Here is a 20,415-nt window from a genome sequence, read left to right as displayed (position 1 = left end):
TTAGTTTTGGTGCTGACTCAGGACCACAGAAACCCATGAGCCTCACCATCGGGTGAGATGTCAGGGAGGACTCATTCAGTTCAGAAAAAGCTTCAGTGACATTTTTATTTAACTTTAAATAATGCCATCATTTTAAACATGACTAATATTATCTGAATTATTAGAATTCCTTTTATTTAATACAAATAGTTCATTAGCAGAGATGGTGTCATATACTATAGTTGGTGATCAACCATCACAGAGTCTAGACATCCACATCCTGGTTTCCCATGTGCCTTTAATTGTCCAAGGCCTGGGGACACAGTACATTACACTTGTGGCCTCCGGCGTCCTCAGGGTACCCATGAGAGCTGTGGACTTTACTGCCTAAAACCAAGAGCAATCCGAAAGTGATGTCATTCAGAAGTGCCGTCATTTTCAGAAGTGACATCATTTCAGAAGCGACACCATTCAAATGTGATGTCATTCAAAAACAACATCAGTGACCCAGGCTTCTCTTGGGAGAACTTTCTGTGAAGGTAACCAAGCGTTCTCTGGGTTACCTTTGTTTGATATCTATACATTATCAGTAATTTTTAACTAAAGCATGGCCTTTTAATTTCTTAAGCCTAAAAAAAAATAACCTGTTCCTCCTTGTGGGAGATAAAACATCTATATTTTAACATCTTCTAATTTGCTGCTTCAAACATGGAGGATGTAGATCACACCCAGCTTTGCTCTGTGCTAGTTTTAAATGATTTACTGGTGACAGAATTCCTGTGACAGCCACCAACCCCATGTCCTATGTGCCTCTAGCCATACAGGTGTGGCACTGACATTGGGGTGATTTAAGATATCCCAGAAGGTCAGGGATCTTCACCTGGTGCCAAGCCCCAGCCTTGGCAGCAGCCTGGTGACAGCAGAGGCGTCACCTTGAGTATTCAGCTGAAAGGCACCCTTTTGTCTCAGCCGCGTGCCTATGCCAAGTGTGCAAAGCCTCAGTTGAGGCAGATGTGAAGAATGCACAATAAAAAAAATGTTTAGGGAAATAATCACCAAGCAATAAGATGGTACCAACCACCTAGTGTTTTTTTGTTTGTTTGTTTTTATACTGGGATCAAACTCACAACCTCACACTTGCCAGACAGGCGCTTATGCTGCTGAGCTAAATCCCCAGCCACTCCTAGCTTTATTTTTAATGTAAGGAAATCAAGCATAACTCACTTTCCTATGACCCTCCCGATGTCCCCAGCACATGTGCTGTGGTGGCCCGGGTCATGGGGTGACATGGGCCGAGAATGACAAATTTTCTTGTCCAGTGTGATCCAGAGTCCATGGGTTTGTGGGGGAAAAGAGGGCGAAGCTGAGGAGTCAACTACCACATAAAACCTGAGACATGAAGTAGGAATTTGAAAGGGGAATTCACCATTCGAGATCTTGTTTAAAACATGGAGGACAGGAGTAAGATTATAACACTTAACTTTTTGGACATTTTATATTAATTCCAAAATTGTATCTTTGAACAAAAGATAAGCAATGGGTAGATAAGCTGGTAAGCCCAAGCACAATAACATGGTTAAATGATCAAGCAAAAAGATCGATTAGTAACAGTATCGGGTAAGTGGACCTGTGATTCTGCCAGAAATCCAGGAAGCAGCAGTGTTCATATGGTATTGCATTTAGTATGAGCCTCCTGACAACCAAGGCAATAAGCAGAGAGATGAATGACAGACTCCACTGTCTGAGCCTGGGCCTGGTGGTGCATACCTATAATCACAGCACTTGGGAGGCAGAGACAGGATGATTACCTTGAGTTCAAGGCCAGCCTAGGCTACTAAGAAAGTTCAAGGCCAACCTGGACTACACAGCCAGACCCTGTCTCAAAAAAAAAAAAAAGTACTCCACCATCTAAGAAATCTAGCTTCTCTCTTTCTGACTCCATTTCTATACTATGCTATATATATGCTATATATGTTCTACTTCTCTTTGTGCCTGTGGCTTTTCTTAAATTAAACTTAGTGATAACCAAAAACATTTATGCATCTCAAACTATGTGTCTGGAAACTCCAATCAGTTTCATTTTTCAGGTAGACAAACTAACTTCAGGTTATCCCGGGTTTTCCAAAGTTGAGTTTTAGGCCCCTGAACCTGAGAAGGGAGCTTCTCATTTGACGTGGCTCTCACCAGCTGTGTGAACTCCTACCTTATTCCTCAAGCCAGTTGTGGGCAAATAAGCATTTAAAATGCCAAAGGCAAGCATCCTCTCCTGAGTCTGCAGTTGTGTTCCCATGGATGAGTGCTAAGAATAAAATGAAATACTCAGAAGGCCCCAGACATGGCCCTGAGGGCGTTACTTAGTGTACCCCCTGACCTTCCCTAGCAAGGAGGCCTCCAACCTGTGCAAGCCAGTGGCCCACGGTGACCCACATAGGGCCAAGGATGGGAAGCCAGCACTGGCTTCCTGTTACCCAGCTGGTCCTCAACACTGAACCCAAGCAAAGGGGTGGGGCCCAGAGGGATCCCCGAACCAAAAATTGATTCCCACACACCAGTGCAAAGAAACCATACCCTTCAACTGGACCTGTCATCCTCTAATATAGTTCAGCTTCCTGACCAAGAAGGGCGCAATATTTTATGAATGGATCATGAGATACAAGATTGAAAAGCCAAATGTCAAAATACTATAAAATTCTACTTTTATCCTCAAAATGAGTTCATTGTTATCAAAGCTTTGTTAATTTTCCCAATAAAAGTTAGAAATAAGGATAACCCAAATCTGTCAATATTTACTACAGAGTAATATTAAGCAACATAGAGGAATTGGAAGTTTAGCCTTATTTGCAATTATGATACACATAATAGAGTGTTTTGTATTAATTGGATTTGCTTACTATGGTAAAATAATTTTTACAAAAGCCTTCAATGCACTAGAGAGAAAAGGAAAAACAGAAAGGAATTTTTAGCATGGATTCATTTTTTACATATTTGTTTTGTGGTCATTCTAAGTTTATTTCTTTTAAATTTAATGGATTTCATTTAGATTTATCCTTCCCTGCAATTTTTTAATTATTCATTCATTGCACATCAGGTACTGAAAAAAAATACCCAACCAACACTTGAGCTTTGGAATTCATGAACACCCAACAACCAGCCTAAAGTTAGGTAATAGGTATTGGTATTATATCTAAATCCTCCCCAATCTCAAAAACACTGAGCTAAACTATTTAATTTGCAACTTTCAGATGAAAAGCTTCAAACGGTAGTTTTTCTGTTTTATTAGAAAATGATTAGATGCTCTCTGGCTTTCTTGTGTGTCTTCCTTCTTCCATCCCATATACCTTTCCACCCACCAGTGTGATTGCCAGGCGGCAGGCACCGTGAGTAATTGCCTGTCTTTGCAGGCGCTTGCTGGGGAGTCGAGGGGAGGCTTGCTTCCTGATGTATGCACGCCTCATTGGGATTCTGCCAACAGCCTCAGGGTGATATTATTCATGCCTTGACAGAGAGCACTCACTAAAAGCTTTGGAACGGAGCCAGGTACTGGCTGGGAGATAGCGGAGCATTGCAACTTCCACTGAGAACAGCATCCATAATCCAAAAGGAAAAGAGAGAGAGAGAGGGAGAGAGGGAGACACAGAGAAACAGAACTCCTTCCCTTCTACCTCCCTTTTGCTCTTACTGGTTCCTCATAGATAGAAATTTCATTTGCACTGAAATAAAATACCCCACAAATAATTGCATCTCTTCCAAACCGTGCTTGAAAGTTGAACACAATTTTCCACGTTTAATTGCAAAGCTGATTTTAATTAGCAAGGCCCTGCGAAAAATGAAGATCTGCTTGGGTGTGTGGGAGCCCGCTGCCCCGTGCACCGGCTGCTCCAATTAACGGATGGCTGCCGAGCCACGGGCACTGAGGGACCCTGGGGAGGGATTCTGAGTCACTGTGCGCCAGCCGTCACCCAGCCGGAGCTCCATGGCATGCTCCCCCCCCTTCACTCCTTGTCACCAACTCCGTAAATGAGGAGTTAGAACATCCAGTCTCCAGCAGTCACCCGAGAGCACGGCACAGGGACACACAAAGCAGAAACATGGACCTAGAAGTGTTTTATTTGGGTGACACAGACTTCACAGTGTCACCATTGATGTGAGGCTTTCCAGAGGGCTGTGTGTGCAGATGTGAAACCCAAGCACCGTCCTTTGGGACTGCAGTGACAATTAGCCTCTCTTCTCACAATGAGTCCCTTATTTGGAAAAAAAAAAAAAAGCACCTGGCCACAAATGTAGGGCCCTGGGCTTCCTGAGTTTCATCACCTGGTCTGGGACAGTCACAGACTCAGAGCATGTGAGGCCAGGAAACAAAACATGGAATGCATTTTAGGGGGTATTTTTGATGTTTGCTGAAACTAAATGGATCTATTCTGTGAATAATTCCACATTCGAAGAGGAATGCGCCTGCCTATTTTCGGATCTGTTTCTAAAAACATTAAGGGAACAGATAGCGAATTAATAATGAATAGGATTTGTGTCGGCCAAGTCTAGTGTTCGCAATTATAATCATGCCCTGGTTTCTTGAGTGATGATTAAAAATATATAAATTTGGCTTTGGAATGAAAACCAGATCTGCACACCGAGAAATGGGTGTGCAAGGCTGCTATTGTTTGGGGTTTGTGCACCGAAAAGCCCTGATGTACTGAGATGGGCCACTGTGGTAGCAGTGGGGTTCACAGGCAGGACCCTGGAGGGGGCAGTCCAGCTTGGGACCTGCTAGTGATAGGGCTCGCACTAGTGCTGCCACCACACACCGGTGGGCCCTGGGAAAGATCTGAGCGCTACCTTTGCTTGGAAATGACAGCACTGGGAAAGACCAGGCTCTGGTTAAAGGACAAGTGTTACAGCACGGGGCTGCACAAGGAGTGGTCACATTGCTCCTGAGAGGCAGCCCTGATCCTTCCCGAGGGTGCAGCCCCCCATCTGCTGACCTCCTTGGGCCCCATCTCTTCACATCACTGCCCCGGGACAAAATCCCAGCAGATGAACGAACCTCAGGGTTGAGCACTTCCAAAGCTTCACAACCACTGGAGATTTGGGGGGAGCCACAACTATGAGCAGCAGTTCATCTAGTTCTTTTGTTTTGTTTTTTGAAATAGTTATCTCGCTATTTAGTCCAGGCTGCCTTTAAATTCACTATGGAGCCCAGGCTGGCCTTGAACTCACAGTGATCCTCCTGCCTCAGCCTCCTACATACTGGGTTTAGAGGTGTGTGCCATTATACCTGGTTTGTATCTAGTTCTTCGTATCCATACTCAGGGACACCAAATGTCATTACTGTCCTCATAACTACTTATTCTTGAAGCCCTCGAGGTAATCAAGAGGACGTTCTGAACAGTGGATGGGAAGTGATTTCCTCTCTCTTCCCTTCCCTGCCCCAAAATATGATCACAATGCCGGCTTCAACAGCCTCTCCCACTCCAAATTAGTAAAAGATTCAAAGGAGAGAAACACTGCCTTGGCCTCAGCAGCATCTCAGTGCCATGAGATTTTAGTGTTTTGTCTGAGTCTAGATGTCACTATGCTCGGTGTGTAACAGCCTCACCTCAGACTGGCCTGGGGTCTGGCCAAGACCTCAGTGCCATTCTTGTTGTGTTTTGTGAGCTGATGGGGGTCCCATGACTTTCCCTGAGCTGGCATGGATGTGGGGACGAGCAGCCTCTGGATCAGGGATGGGGCAGTGGTCACTTTGCCCTCACCCACACCGAGACTGCACTGAAAGCTGGGAACTTGCTAGAGAGACAGCTGAGACCTGCGGCATGAGGATCTGGGGAAGTGACATCCTCCACTGAGAGCACATCCATAGGATAGGGCCAGAATCCCCAAAGAGACAGCGTCTGTAGGGATGAGGAGGAATTTGTCCTGGGCACGCAGCTCACAGAGCCACAGTGTGCTGAACTGAAAACCAAAGCATCTTAGCAAAGACAAAGGCCTACAACCCACTGCGCCCATATCCACCCCATCCCTGCTTTTGACTAAGTCCTGAACTATGACACAGAGGACGGTGAACTAGCGCTAGAGCTCACCTTCCCCTGCAGACCTGAGGCTACACCAGATGGGGTGTCCTGCAACCCTCCTGGAAGCAGAGGGAGGCAGCACCCAGCATTCCAACCCTGTCAAGAGGTGCTGCCTCTCGTGGGAGGATGACTTTAATCAGGACAGAATCACTCTCCACTCTCCAGGGCTCCTACGCTGGATGTATGTACCACTGTGGAGGACAGCTCAGCAGTCACGGCAGCCACTTTGTTGGGGAATGGTGGCCCCAACCAAACTCGCCTGCACCTTGGGACCCCCCAGGGCAGGCCTGGGAAATCAGATCTCACATAACCATGGGAGCACCAAGCGCACCTGAGGTCTCTACCTGCAGACTGCCCTGTACAGAGCCCAGTGGCACCAGCTCTGGGAACCTCACCACCTCCACATGTGCCAGGGATGGGTAACTTCTGCTTCCTCCCTGCACAGCCGAGGTGACCTGTCACATCCTCCAGGCTCCACCCTGCAGGCTGTGTCTCCCAGCACCAGACAGCCACTTCTCAAACAAGACTTCATTGCCTGAAACCACAGGAAGCGGGGCCATAAGCCTCCTGGGGAGCCTCATCTTCATCATTGCATGGGTACCTGTGATGGGGCTGCAGGGAAGACACAGGGAAGGTCCCACACCTGTCCTGCACCAGCCGAGCCCACAGGACCAGAACAGGCCTCACCATGCTGCCCAGCCAGGGAGGCCATTACTGGGCCTCACTCCTATGACCAGGACACATTCCCACTCTGCTCCCTGAGTAAGCCTGATGGAACCTGGAGATACAACCAGCATGGTGCCAGGGCCTCTGACCCCAGAAGCAGGCTGAGGACTCCTCCTCTCCATAGCCCCTTCCTCTTGGCCTGGGGGATCCCAGAAAGGGGAACAAGAGAGTGCAGGGGGCCAAGCAGCCCCCACCCACCTGATGCTCAATGTAATGGAAGGTGGTTCTTCCCTCCTGCCCAAGGAAGCTCCTCTTTAGCCCCAGGATGCCTGGAGTAACAGTCACAGTGACAGGCATGGTAGCCACCTAAAACGCCTCACGGTTTGCAGGCCACATTGCCGATTCCCTCTACAGAAAAAGACCAAAAAACAATGTCTTCTCCTGACTTCCCAACACTGGAGGTGTTAAATGGGCACAGCGTGTGACCAGCAGCCAGTCATTGTGCCCAGGGCACTGAGTCTCCCTTGTCTCTTTCCCTGAGTCCCTGGAGAGGAGGCGCTGCTCAGGACACTCAGACACAGCTGGAGAGAGAAGACTGGGAGAAGCCACATGGAGTAGCACATGCCCGTGAGTCCTGCACTGTGGGAGGCTGAGGTAGGAGGATCACAAGTCTCAGCCCGGCCTCAGTAACATAGCAGCAAGACCCTGTCTCAAAATCAAAAGCAGCAGGGATGGGGCTGGTATGGGGGAGCTGGTATAGGGAACCTGGGGTACTAATTCCCAAGTACTGAGAACACGGGAGGTCTGCCGTCACCCATGAAACACTGAAAGCCGCTGTCGTAGATGTGAACTGTTTTACTTATACATCTAAAAACTTGTTTTACGAATATACAAGTCCATCAAGTTAAGATATTTTCAGGAGAAATTTTTACCCTGTTTTTCTGGAGCACAAAAAAAAAAAACCAAATACACAGACACAAACACACACACACATATATCTTCAGAGGCATTTTCTTAGAGCTATTTTTGTCATTACTCAAGCGCTACATCTGATTATCATATATATGAAAGTGTTTTGCAAGGTCAAAGCCTTGCAATTCAGGTCTCAGGTGACCCCTAGAAGTGCTACATCTAAGGCCTGCAAAGCCACTCCACCTGCCTGTGTCCCCAAGCTGGGCTTTTGCAGGTCCATGAAGGGCGCCAGTTGACTGTCACCACTGCTATGGAGAGCCAGAGCCTCCAACGTGCACAGAGCAAGGCATACAGTGGGGCCTGGCAAGCTGTGGGCAGCGGCTACATGTGGATGCAGCTGGCCCTGGCTGGGACTTGCTGGTGTCAGCATGGGGCAGGGACAGCAACAGGCACAGACCCAGCACAGTAAGGTACCAGGATCTCTGACACAGCAGTGTGATGAATTTACAAGACAAGAATGGGTGGTGTTGCTGTGCTTCCGGGTCAGTATCTTGGAGCACTCTGGAAATGGTCTAGTTTCTTTACTCCAGAAATGACAGTGTTTGGCTGACAAATGCACAGAAGCAAATTCAAACTGCTCGTGCTGATTCTGGTCGGCAGAGGACAAGGGAAGCCAAGACTGGGGAGCCCATTCTAATGTGCTAGCTACCAGAAGCCGACCACACACACAGCTCTGCATCCAAAACCAGAGGAGGGAGCGTGTAACAGACAGGCGTGCACCTGCCTCAGACCTGTGGGAGCTTGCACAGAGGGTGTGTCGGGGGTGCAGGTGGAGGCTGGCAGGAAACAGTGCCCACACAAGCCCACGCAAAGCCTCGAGCTGTGACTCTGATCTCATCCTGCCAGAAAAGCACAGAAAGGAGACAGAAATGGGGGAAAGGGAGGGAGAGAAGATACATCAAAGGCTTGGGAAGCAAAGACCCCCACCCCTGGCCACCTGTGACCCTATATCCAAACAGGTAGAGTGAGCAACAGTTGCTGCCTGACTTAGGTACCAACACCTGCAAGATGGAGGTGACAGCAGAGAAGCCACCCAAGGTCACCTGGTGGACACACAGGTGAACTGGGCACTTGAGCAGCCAGAAGAAGGAGGCCCAGGGTCCACCCCATCAGGACCACAGACACCCCAGCCAGGGGCACTTGGAACCATGTGGTGATCTGCAGGCAGCAGCTTTCACACTGAGACTCCTCGCCTCACCACAGAAGGACCAAAAACAGCCATGAAGTGGATCCACAGTCCCTGGCTGGCCCTGGGACCTTGATTCTGCACCAGGGCTGGTGAGAGAGAAGTCAAGTCACTATGGGCAGTATCTTCAGGGTCAGGACTGCCACACACAAAAGCATCTCATCCCCCAGGAGGCCTGGCCCAGACTCCACAGTGACATCTTCGGAGGGCAGCAGACAGCTGGGACGCTGACCTCCCCTTCAGACATGGCCAGCAGAGGCAGGAGCCACAGCCCATGGACGGGCAGCAGCCTCTGAGCTTGGTCTGCCAAGCGTCCTTGGTGGTCCCAGGGTGTGTCTTCAAGTGCAGCCCGAGGTTGAGAGCTCAGGAAGCTAAAAAGCACCTCTGATTGGCTGCAAAAATGCCTGCCTATCCTACAGAGACACCAGAGACCTCTTCCCTGTCCTGGGATTCCAGACATCTCAGCTGAAGACCCAGAAAATCTGAGCCCTATGGTGATAAAGCCGGCAACACAGAAACTAAGGAGGCTTTAAAAAAAATCCATTTCCTGAATAAAAGTCTGAGAACTTTGCATGTTGTAGCTCTGAGGTTAGTTTTTCTATTACAAGGTGGTGAGGGTAGGTAGTTCCTAAGAAAATTGGTAGGGAGAAAAAAAGATTCTTGTCTAGTTAGAATTATTAAATAGGGAGACAGATAAAATGGCTTTAGGCACCATGGTAGCAGCTCCATCTACAGTCAACCAATTAGTGAGCCGGAAGCCAGGAGTTTTATTTTTAAGCTGAGAAAGCACCTGCCTGATTCTATAAGCGAGTCGCTGCTCCTCTTCCTCTGGCCCCTTCAGCAAATTTTCTGCCGATATGGAAGAAGCAATAGTCCGTTTCTCTGAACAAGGAGAAAGTTTTAGAGCTTACATCTCCCTTGGGAGTGCAGTGAGCTGCCAGGTCTGGCTGCGTGTGACAAGACCCCCAACAGCAGTACCACCTTCTGTGGGGCAGAGTCCAGGGTATGTGAGGGACACTCTGAGATCCCCAGGCACCTGCTAGACACAGGCTGGAGCCCGCTTACCAGGAATCGCACCACTTCCTCTAAATAAACGATGTGCTCATTTAACCACAAAGAGCTGAGGATCTACAGTATGCAGGATCTGCACTGTCAGACTCTTTTCTCTGTGTTCCTGATGGTTCAGGCAGCTCCCACAGGATGGAGAGAGAGGCTGGGCATCTCTAAGCATGCAGGGAGAGGAGACGCTGCTGAGTCTGTCATATATGGAAAGATAAATGGAAGGTAGGTAGGTAGATTCAGAAATAGGTCAAGATAGGTGATAGATCCATAAATGATAGAAGCGGAAATAGAGGCAATAATGATAGAGGCAGAAATAGCTAATTGGGATAGAAATATAGATGATGGCTACATACATGGGTGGATGATAGATGAAAGAGATAAGCAGAGAGGTGATAAAGTGTAGAGATAGATAAGTGATAGATAATAGGTAAATAGATTATAGACATAGATGATAGATACAAAAATAAGGGGAGAATAGATGCACAGAGACTGAGAAAAAATAAATTGATATAGACATAGATGACAGATAATACCTGGTGGATAGTGTTAGAAGTAGATTGATATTTGTTGGATGGTGGACAGAACTGTTTGTGATCTTGCTGGTTGAATGTCCACTTTGTATGCTTTACTTTTGTAACTTGAACAACTATTTCTAAGAGGACAATATGTAATTATCAACTAGTGATTTCTTACTGTTTATTTTTTGAAATTATGTATTATTTCTACCCTTTTTCTGTTTTGCTTTTTTTCTTTAGATAAAAAAAACTTAAAAGAAGATTGATACAAACATACATAATCGATATATACATAGATTGATAGATGATAGAGATATATAGATAGATGACAAATTCTACAGACAGGTAGTGGGTGGTAGATTTCAGAGATAGATAGATGATGGGGAGATACATAAACAAATGATAGAAATAGGTGATAGTTTAGATAGAAAAATGATAAATAAATGATAGATGACAGAAAGCAGGTGACAGATGGACTCACACACACACACTCATCTCTTGTGACCTCACTGTCAGCTCACACACCCACAAGCCACACCTAAACCAGCCTGTGTTTTTGCTCCAAAAACCTTGAGCTCCTGCTGCCCCACTGTCTGCCCCCAAAGCAGGATGCTACAGGCACCGCCAACTCCCAGCTCCAGGCCCCCAGCCTGCTCTCTCTGCCCATGAGACAAAGGGCCTGGGACAGGGGACAGAGATGCAGCACTCAGAGCACACCGGGACTAGGACAAGAGGATCCTCAAGGGTATTTTGAATTTGTCCATAAAGGCACTTTCCTGAGCAGTTGTACCCCCCCCATCTTTTTTTGGAAAACAATAGAATTTTCTGTTGCTTTCCCCAAGATGATTTTTGTCTAACAGAGAACGGCCTGTTCAAAACTAGTGTGATCTGTCACAATAAATTTCTGACATCTTTATCAATTGCATTTAGAGAAAGAAAAAAAGAAGACGACGAAAACCATAGTATGCTAAGATAGCATAAAGAAACCCAAGTTGTGAGGGCTGGGGATTTAGCTCAGCAGCATAAGCACCTGCCTTGCAAGCAAGCAGTCGTGAGTTCGATCCCTGGTACCGGAAAAAAAGAAAAAAAAAAAAAAAAAAAGAAAGAAACCCAAGTTGTATTTCCACATGTGGTGTTCTCTGAGGAGGAAAGGGTAGGCACTGAGAGATTTATCCGTATTTCTATTGTCCTTTAAAAGCACATATGTAGACCAAGAGCACCTGTATCCAGCCCAGATATTGTCTGAAACAAAAATACAAGACACATACCTTGCCCCTATCCATGGTGCAAAAATCACAATCAGGGATCTGAATCCTCTGTATAACAACCAGGTGTGAGATTTCATTACTGTGACTCACGCTCAATAAACCACTGAACAATTCTGGAAATCTGTGTGGTGCAAATGCTTAGATTTTACTTGCAATAACCTATTAGAAAATGCACATTTAAGAAGATCCGTGCTTCTGTGGAAGCATATTATGTCTGGAGAGAGAGCATGTGTGTGCATATGTGTGTATAGCTTTGTACATAATACTTACATATGATCATAAACAAGATCATAATTCCTCAATCTAGGAAGGTTCAGTTATATTGCTATACCACCAAGTCATGGGTGTGAATCAAATGCCTCGTCTGTCAGCTATCAAGTTTTTAAATATTTCATAATGGAATCATTTCTCACCAACCACATCAAAGCACTCTTCCCAGAATGTCTAAAGAAGGGCATCTAGCCTGCCCTTGAGGGAGAATAGGGGATTATACTGGCGAGACCAAAATGTATGGTGAATGCTTATCTTTTTTGAGAATTTATTACAGTAAAAGGAACATTGCTGTGAGTCCCCCTCAAAATCCTCCCTTTGACTTTGAGCACACTCATCCCATTGTCCTTGCAACTTTCTGCAGCAGCTCTGGAGTCCTCTTTCTTGAGTGTCTATGGTCTCGTTGTCCTGGCCACCTCAGCTTCTTGAATCAATTCAGAATAGTTCCTTTTCATGATCATTTTGACTTTGGGGAAGAGCTGGAAGTCACACGGTGCCAGATCCAGTGACAGAGATAGATGGGGACAGAGTGTCATGTTTTTACAAATCTGCCTTTCTGCTGAATGGCACCCAGCGTTCACCATGTTTCTGATCACACCTCATTACCACACTCAGGAAAGAGGACTCCAGAACTGCTGCAGAAAATGGCACGAATGATGGGATGAGTGTGTCCAGCAATGTGTCTTTTACTGTCATGAATTTATTTTAATTGATATTCACTGTATTGTTTTTAGATCACACCACATGCAACCAGGAGGGAAAGAAAAGTTAGGAGGGGAGAAAAGAGAGGAAGGAGGAAAGAAGCCACTATGGGTGCCGACGGCGGTAGTGTGACTGTCACATGGGTTTGAATCAGATTAACTCTCGGTTTGCTGAGGGGTCCTGAGCGTGAGTGCAAGTTCCACCCACCCGGGAATAGGATGCACACCCGCCGGGGGAGGGGGACTCACTGAAGGAGGTGACTTTACGCTCTTCTTTGAATCTAGAATAACTACTCTTGTTGGACAGAAAGTAACAAAAACATGGTCATTTCATACTTTATTTGATTCTTTGAATTATTGTTTGAGGCAATAATTATTTAATAATAAGCAACATCATTTCAAGACATTAAAAAAAGAAACTTTACCTTCCAGAAATGGAGATTTGCTTAAATTCCCTAAGCAAAAAAATGCAAGAAAAGATTTTGAACAATTTTCACTGAATCTTTTAAAGGCCTATCAGATGCAAACTAAAAATTTATGTATATAATTTTCAAATCAACTAGACCTTGGTTAACTACCCTCTATACAGAGAATAAAAGAACAAAATTGGGGAAATATATTAATATGTAACCGAAACCGCACTGGTTTTATTAGCGTGTGTGTTGTTGAAAAGATGTCGCAGGAAGTTGGAAATGCTAGTGCTTTAATTGAATCACTCGGTGATTTTAAAGTTACTTCCGAAGTATTTTTAAATGCTTTTATGTATTCCAGCATTTTATAAGAGTAACTCTTTCAAAGTTTAATGGCAAGAAATAGTGTTGATTTTACTAGAAACAAAAGGAGAGAAAAAGCAAAGAGACCTCCACTTCGAGCAACCTCCTCTCCCCACGACATGCTGGTCCTGGGGTGCTTGTATGAGTCACATGTGTCACGGGCTGCACTGTGAGGTGAGGAGGGAGCCTCAAGCTGCCCCAAGCCCAGTATCTCAACAATCTCCCATGGGGAGCTAAGGGCAGTTTAGTCTTGTATTGATGTTCTTTATTGTGTGCGCTCCTAGAGAACGAACCTAGGGTCTTTACACTGAGCTACATCTCCAGCCCTTTTTTTATTTTTTACTTTGATACAGGGTCTCATTGAGTTGTCTAGGCTAAACTTCAACTTGCAATCCTCCTTCCTCAGCCTCCCAGAATGCTGAGATTAGAGCCTCCCACCCTGTCCCAGCACCTGGCTTTTGATGGCAGGTCTGGGCCTCAGACCCTTTAGAAAGGACCTATTCTCATGATACAGTTGTGTCCTGCGCTTGCGGGACCCAGGGACCCTCTCCTCTGCCCCCAGGTTGCCACAGGGGCTGGGTAGGTTTTGCCTTCAACACTGCGGCCCCTGTCTCCCCTCTTCCTATAACCAAGTGACCAGAGAGTGATGGCTGCTGGGCTATGATAGTCACAGTGGGGTCAGTGGTGGCTCCCAGGAGAGAGTGACAGCCCCAACAAAACCATGGCCACCATGACTCACCCCCACGGGCGTGACCAGCAGCCCCCACCACCGACCTTCTGCACAAGAGCCTCGAACTCGGCACCCCACCAGTCCTGCCTTCGTACTTCTTCCCATGCTGCAGACAGGAGGTCTTCTCCCATGTCCCCCCAACAGCAGCCAGCCCCATATATCACTGGGCATATCCTTGTTCCTGTCTGCTCCTGGGTCTCCAGTGAGCCCTGCTCTCCCCACATCCAAGCCACCATCCTGCCACCTAGTGTCCCCCTCAAAGAGCCACCTGTTCTCTACCAGCTCACTCATACAGCCCACAGCGGTTTCTGCAGTGCCCATCCAGCTTTGTCATTTCAGTCCCCGAATCCCTGAGGGCCTCTCAGAGCCCCGGGTGACACTGACAGCCTGTCATGGCCGGGAGGCCTGAGTCACCACTGCCAGCTCCCAGGCCACAGCACTCACCCCCTCGCTCCATCTCTCTGTCTCTCTGTCTGTCTGTCTCTCTGTCTCTCTCTCTTTCTCTCTCTCTCTCTCTCTCTGTCTCTCTCTCTTTCTCTCTCTCTCTGTCCCCTCCCACTCTGTGCCCCCACATATTGATTTCCTGGGACAGAAAGTTCCCACCATGCCTTGCAGAGCTCTCCATGTGCCCTTGAGGTTAAGGATGGGATTTGCACAGCTCTTAAAAATGCCTCCTGAACTAACTGTACAGACAGATTCCCCAGGACTCCACCCAGCACACATTTATTGCTCACCTACTTACTCTGCACAAAAGGGGTTAGAGAAGGTGTCTGACAGTTCGAGTGGACCCTCACACGGAGAGTGGGGAGTGGACCAGAGATCCAAGACAGGCACAAAGGAACACCTGGACCTGCCCTGGGTTCACTCCGGTGCTGCCCCAAGCCTGGCACTCAAACCCTGAGCCCCCGGCAGTAGGGCTGGGGGAGTCGGAATCCTAGGCTGGCCTTGTAGATTGGGAGATGGCAAACCAGGAAAGATCTAGAAAACGCTGCAACTTTAGTATTCACTAAGCTGCCCTTACAGCTCACACTTCCAGAACTGCTTTAGAGTTATTTTCTATTGCTGCAAAATATTTCTTTTAACCTTGACTCAGCCGGGCGGGACTCTTCAAACAATACATGAAAAATAACATCGGTAAAAAGAAGAGACGGGAAATAACCCTGCTTGGTCTCTGTTTATGTGGGAAGGCCAGGAACTGTGCAAGGGATGGGGGTGGGCAGAGGACACCCTACTCGAGCCTCTGTTTGTGTTAAAATCCGATGAAAGCAAACATCAAGTAAAAGATCTCTAAGAGCGGCACAGAAGTGGCCTTGAGACCCTGGAGTCCCTGGGATTTTGACCATGTGCTGCATTCACTACAGAGATGTCTTGGAGGACAAGTGAGTAGCCCGGCAGGAAGGACCGAGACCATTTTAATCCAGATCAGAACCCAAGGATCAGAAACACTGAAACAACCAGCAGCCGTCCTGAAGGATGCCAGAGCATACAGAGTTGCTCTACGAGGAGCAGAACATGTAGGCACATGGGGAAAATCTAACCTGATCTTTCATTTGCCACTGTAAGCTTAAAAGGGGTCACACACTGAAGCCCAGACTTCTCATTCCTAATTCAGCATTTATTTCGCTTTTCACTTCTTAAAATACTTGGGACTTTCTTTTCTGCTGCTGGGCAACTGGTGAATTATAGGAAGCCTGAGGGTAACATTTTAGAATAATTCTGTGAGATGAGGTCACCACTAGTTTTTATGCTTGGTATCTGCATTACAAATTGCTTCTTAGACTCTGGATACAATCTGGAAAAATTAAGCCGGGTGTGATGGTGCATGCATCTTGTCCCAGTGACTAGGAAGGCTGAGACAGGAGGATTTCTGGGAGTTCAAAGCCAACCTGGGCTACATAGCCATTCCCTGTCTAAAAAAAAAAATGTAAAAATTCTAAGAGATGGCTTTTTCAACAAGATGACTCAAGTGACCATTATCTTCTGAGCAACGATACTTAGTAATTCTCTGCAGTTTCGGCTGTCTGCAAAGAAATATGCAATGCAGTCTTATAGTTTTCAAGGGATGCATTTTTGTGTAAAGTGAGGAGGACACAAGGAGGATGAGATTGGCATCCCCTGTGTCACTACCCTCAGGCATTGATGGTCCTCCAGGGTGACCTTGGAGTCTTGGAGTTTGTAGGCCAGGTCCCTCTCTGATCTATGTCCCAGCACCACCCTGCCCACTGGCCGAGTAAGTCCCACTGTGCTGTGGACACACAGGCTGTGGTCTCCAGCTGGCCAGGCCAGGCCCTCAGTGAGGGCCTCCTTGGGGCTCAGCTGGGAACCTTAAGCTGCCTTCCTTTATTCAGCATTCTCAGTGCCTTCCCTGCAGCATCCAACGTCCTCTCCTTCATTTCTGCATTAACCAGCACTTACTGAGCTACTGCCGTGCTCCAGAGACTCTGCCAGGCCAGGCTGTTGCAGCTCTGCGCAGAGAACTCAGTGTGAAGACGGAGATATCACCTCTCTCCTTTGTCCAGTGTGGGAACCACTCACCTCCCCTGGTCACCAGACACTTGAAATGTGACCAGTGTACCCGAGAAACTAGGTTTTTAATTCTCTTTCATGTTAATGAAGTAGCTGCACATGGCTCGTGGATGCCACAGCTCTAAAACAGAGACTCGGTTAAGCACCTGCCTTTCCCACCCCAGAGAGGGAGGGGCTGTGCATGCAGCCCCGGCCTCCCTTGACTGTACTCCCTTCCCCACAAGTGGCAGAGCTGTCATTTGCTCCTCTGAGACATTCACTGAGCACCCAACGGCCAGCTGGTCCCTTCGCCACCATGGGACACATGCAGCCCAGGAGGCTTTACTTAAGAAGCAGCAGCAGGCACAAATTCCCAGGCAGCTAAGGCCAGAACCCCACTGTGTGGGAGATGAGAACAAAGACCAAGTTCACTGCTGAGAGCCTCCCTTGGCAACAGGGAAGTGACAGACAGGTGCCCACCTGGGGCCGAGCATGCCTGAGGCTCAGGTGAGCTGCGTGCTGGATAGGGACAAGACCCCCCTTCTCCCTCCCTCCAGGCGCTACACACCCAACTCAGACATCATGGGTCTCTCGCAGCCCTGGAGGCTCCAAGGTGACCCTGGATACCACATCAATGCCTGCAGCGTGGTGACAGATGGTGGCAAGCCGCTCACAGCCTCTCCTTCATTCATGTCACTTTGGGCCACTCTTGAAGACTACAGTAAGACTGCATTCCACTTGTCCCAGAGCTGTCTTCCAGAGCTTCCTCACTGCAGAGCCCGAGGACCTCCACCACCCTGAGCCCCGCCATCCTCATCGGTAGAATGAAATGTGCGTGGGGCTTCAATGTTAGATCAGGTTAGAAATAGACAGGAATGGGCTGAGCGGCCGGTGAGAAGGAGCCACACAGAAAAGGGGAGAAAGGAACTGATGTCCAGTTTCATATGTGATTAGGGGTGGGATTGTGTTTACACCACTTTCAAGGAGGCAGAGAAACATGTGAGCCTCTGTGTAAATCAGCAGGAAACAGGACGTTTGTGCCGATGACTGCCTGTTTAACCCAAGTGTTTTGTGAGAGGTAAACTGAGGAAGTAAAACTGGTCCGGACAAAAATAGAAATCTACGGAAAGAAAGCAAAACCTGTACTTCTCTGGGAAGCTCCGGTGTTGAGAAAGGAATCATTCTGGAAGCCTAAGTGATTGAAAATCTCAGAGCGGGGAAAGACTGGTAACTTTCATGATCCAGATAGGTAAACAGAGGCCTGGCCAGGAACCCAGATCCTCCCGTGGCACCGATGAAGGAAACCTGAGGCCTCTCCAGTCACTGCCCCAGCTCTGTCCAGGCAGCTGTGTCACATGTCCCATGAACCAAGGCTTGTTGGACAATGATGGTGACATTCTGGATGACACCATTACCCATCTCTCTCCTTGCTTCCTGGCTTCCCACATGCACACTTGCCTTGTCTGGCTCTCTTGCTCCCATATTTTTTCTACTCTTCCCCCTTTCTCTCCATCTTCCCTATAAAGGACCCCATAAAGGATCCCTCCCTATATTGGGAGGGTTAGGAGGACAGAAAAGGTCTCCAGAAAACAGGAGGGACAAGCGGCAGGGGTTGTTGACATTGGCAGCTATGGCACAGAGAGGCATGGTTCAGGAGGCCTTGGATGGGGACAGTTTTCCTCCTGCACCCTGCGACCCAGATGCCTGCCATGAGCTCACAGCCAGATGTCACTACCAGAAGCCAGCAGCCCAAGGTTGTCTGCAGGAGAACCCAGCCCTGCTGGTGTGGAGTGCAAGAGTCAGCTCCATTTCAGCTCAGAGCTCTGAAGCATCGCCACCCGGAGAGCTGAGCAGCAGTGTGCAACCACTGAGGGAGCGTGAAGTGGATCCCCTCGCACTGTGTGGAGAAGCTGCCCATGGCCAAGAGACACAATGTCGACTGCCCAGCATCATCCCCAACAACCCAGGCGAGTCCCGTGGCCAAAGGTAGGGTGTGAGCAGCTGCTGTGCAGGGCACTCCAGCACCAGGCAGATTGCTTCAAGATGCACTCATTGGCTGGGCATCCTGCACGTGCCTGTCATCCCAGTGCTCCAGAGGCTGAGGCACAAGCCAATGTGGCAACTCAGGGACTTAGCGAGACCCTGTCTGACAATTTGTAAAAGAAATTTAAAAAGGAGATAGACATGTAGCTTACTGCAAGGTCCTTGGGTTCAATCCCCAATGCTATGAGAAAGAGAGATGGAGACAGAGACAGTGAGAGAGACGGGAGCAGCCAATGGCATCTCCACCCAGAGTGGCATTATCCGGACCATCATGGTAACAATGCAGTGACCCAGGATAGAAGCACCCAAGAGGTGGCTGGTGTGGAAGCTGGACTTGAGCACAAAGTGTGGATGCAGCTCCTGCCCAGCACATAAGAAAGTCCACAGGGAAGCAGTCCCAGAAATCCTCTAAAAACTTCCCAAGTGCTGTGTGGACCACTGTTTATTTCCTTCAGCTTAGCACAGCTGTCAGTCATTCTTCTTTTGCTTATGCTGTTCCTATGAGAGGGGACACTGCTGTCAGGTGACCTGTCACCCAGCATCTCCTGGCTGGCAGAGCCCTTGATTTCATTCTTCTCTTCATGCCCAGATGAGAACGTTTACATCCAGATGGAAGAAGGGGTTCTGTCCTGGTTGGTCACAAGGTAAAGGAAAAGGGACATCCCCACACTCGGGGTGCTCTGTCTTGTAGCATCCTCCAGGGTCTCTTATGACACAATGCAACATTCAAGCAATGAGAGAGCGGTCAGCAGTGTGCTCTCCCTTGTGGGAGTGCCAGCCACCCACTTGTCTTAGAAGCAGTGCTATTAAAAAGAGTTCACTTCTAGAACCCTAAAGAGTAGCATCTTTGCTGGATAACTGGTCACCCAAGCAGTAATAAGACAGCAGAGGTGACTTCTTATCATCAGTGTTACTCAGTAGCTACCACCATGCACTGAGTACCTAGTTGATAGAGGTGGTACCGGTTACCCATCATGGGTCTGAGTACATGGCCCAGGCTCTGGGGCTCCCCATACAGCTGTGCACTGGCGTCTGGCTGCCTCCTCCTTTCCAGTTCCCTTCTGCCTATGCGCAGGGCTGGTTGATCTCTGTGGGCACCTCAGCTTCACATCTGCCAGTGCCTTCCTCACATGGCTGGCCATTGGCCACAACTTTGCTAACATTCCAACTTGATTGCATCATTCAGGGCTTGGAAGACTCCAAATGGCTCTGTATGTCCCACATACGCCCAGAGCTTCAGATGTCAGCTGTATTTTATCAGAGGCTCTGGGACCCTTGTCTAGGCATTCATCACCTGTGGGTTAAGTGTAGGTACTTGGGAATCCTGATGAGCAGGGTAAGTGGATCTAAGGTGGTGTCACTGACACATCCGACTTGGACCACAGATCCTGGGGTGAAAGGTCATACCTTTCCCTCTGAGCCTCCTGCTTACACTAGCTCCTGCCCCACAGAACCCACAAGAACCAAATGACTTTTTCTCATTCCCAGTCCTGAGCTGAGCCAGTCCAGGGCTCCAGTATCCGCATGGCCCCAGTGAGCAGGGAGGTTACACGGCACATTTTAGACACGTGAGGTGTTTGCCCACCGTGCTCTCGACTCTCTCTTTTCTCCCTTATTCATTGCAGCATATGTAGAATTTCCAGAAAGAAAAAAATAAGACTACATTGGCAGCAAAGCTTT

The 20,415-nt window shown here is 48.0% G+C and overlaps 1 protein-coding gene across 24 annotated transcripts in view; it reads left to right on the top strand.

The window, feature by feature from the left end:
- Myt1l (myelin transcription factor 1 like) overlaps positions 1-20,415 on the top strand; it is a 392,867-nt gene that overhangs the window by 270,838 nt on the left and 101,614 nt on the right. The gene's annotated exons all lie outside the window — the stretch shown is intronic.

Source organism: Cavia porcellus, unplaced genomic scaffold (assembly GCF_034190915.1).
Source record: "Cavia porcellus strain 051 isolate PalLab524CR breed Dunkin Hartley unplaced genomic scaffold, mCavPor4.1 scaffold_8, whole genome shotgun sequence".
Taxonomy (NCBI): Eukaryota; Metazoa; Chordata; class Mammalia; order Rodentia; family Caviidae; genus Cavia; species Cavia porcellus.
This window is presented reverse-complemented; position numbering and strand designations above follow the sequence as displayed.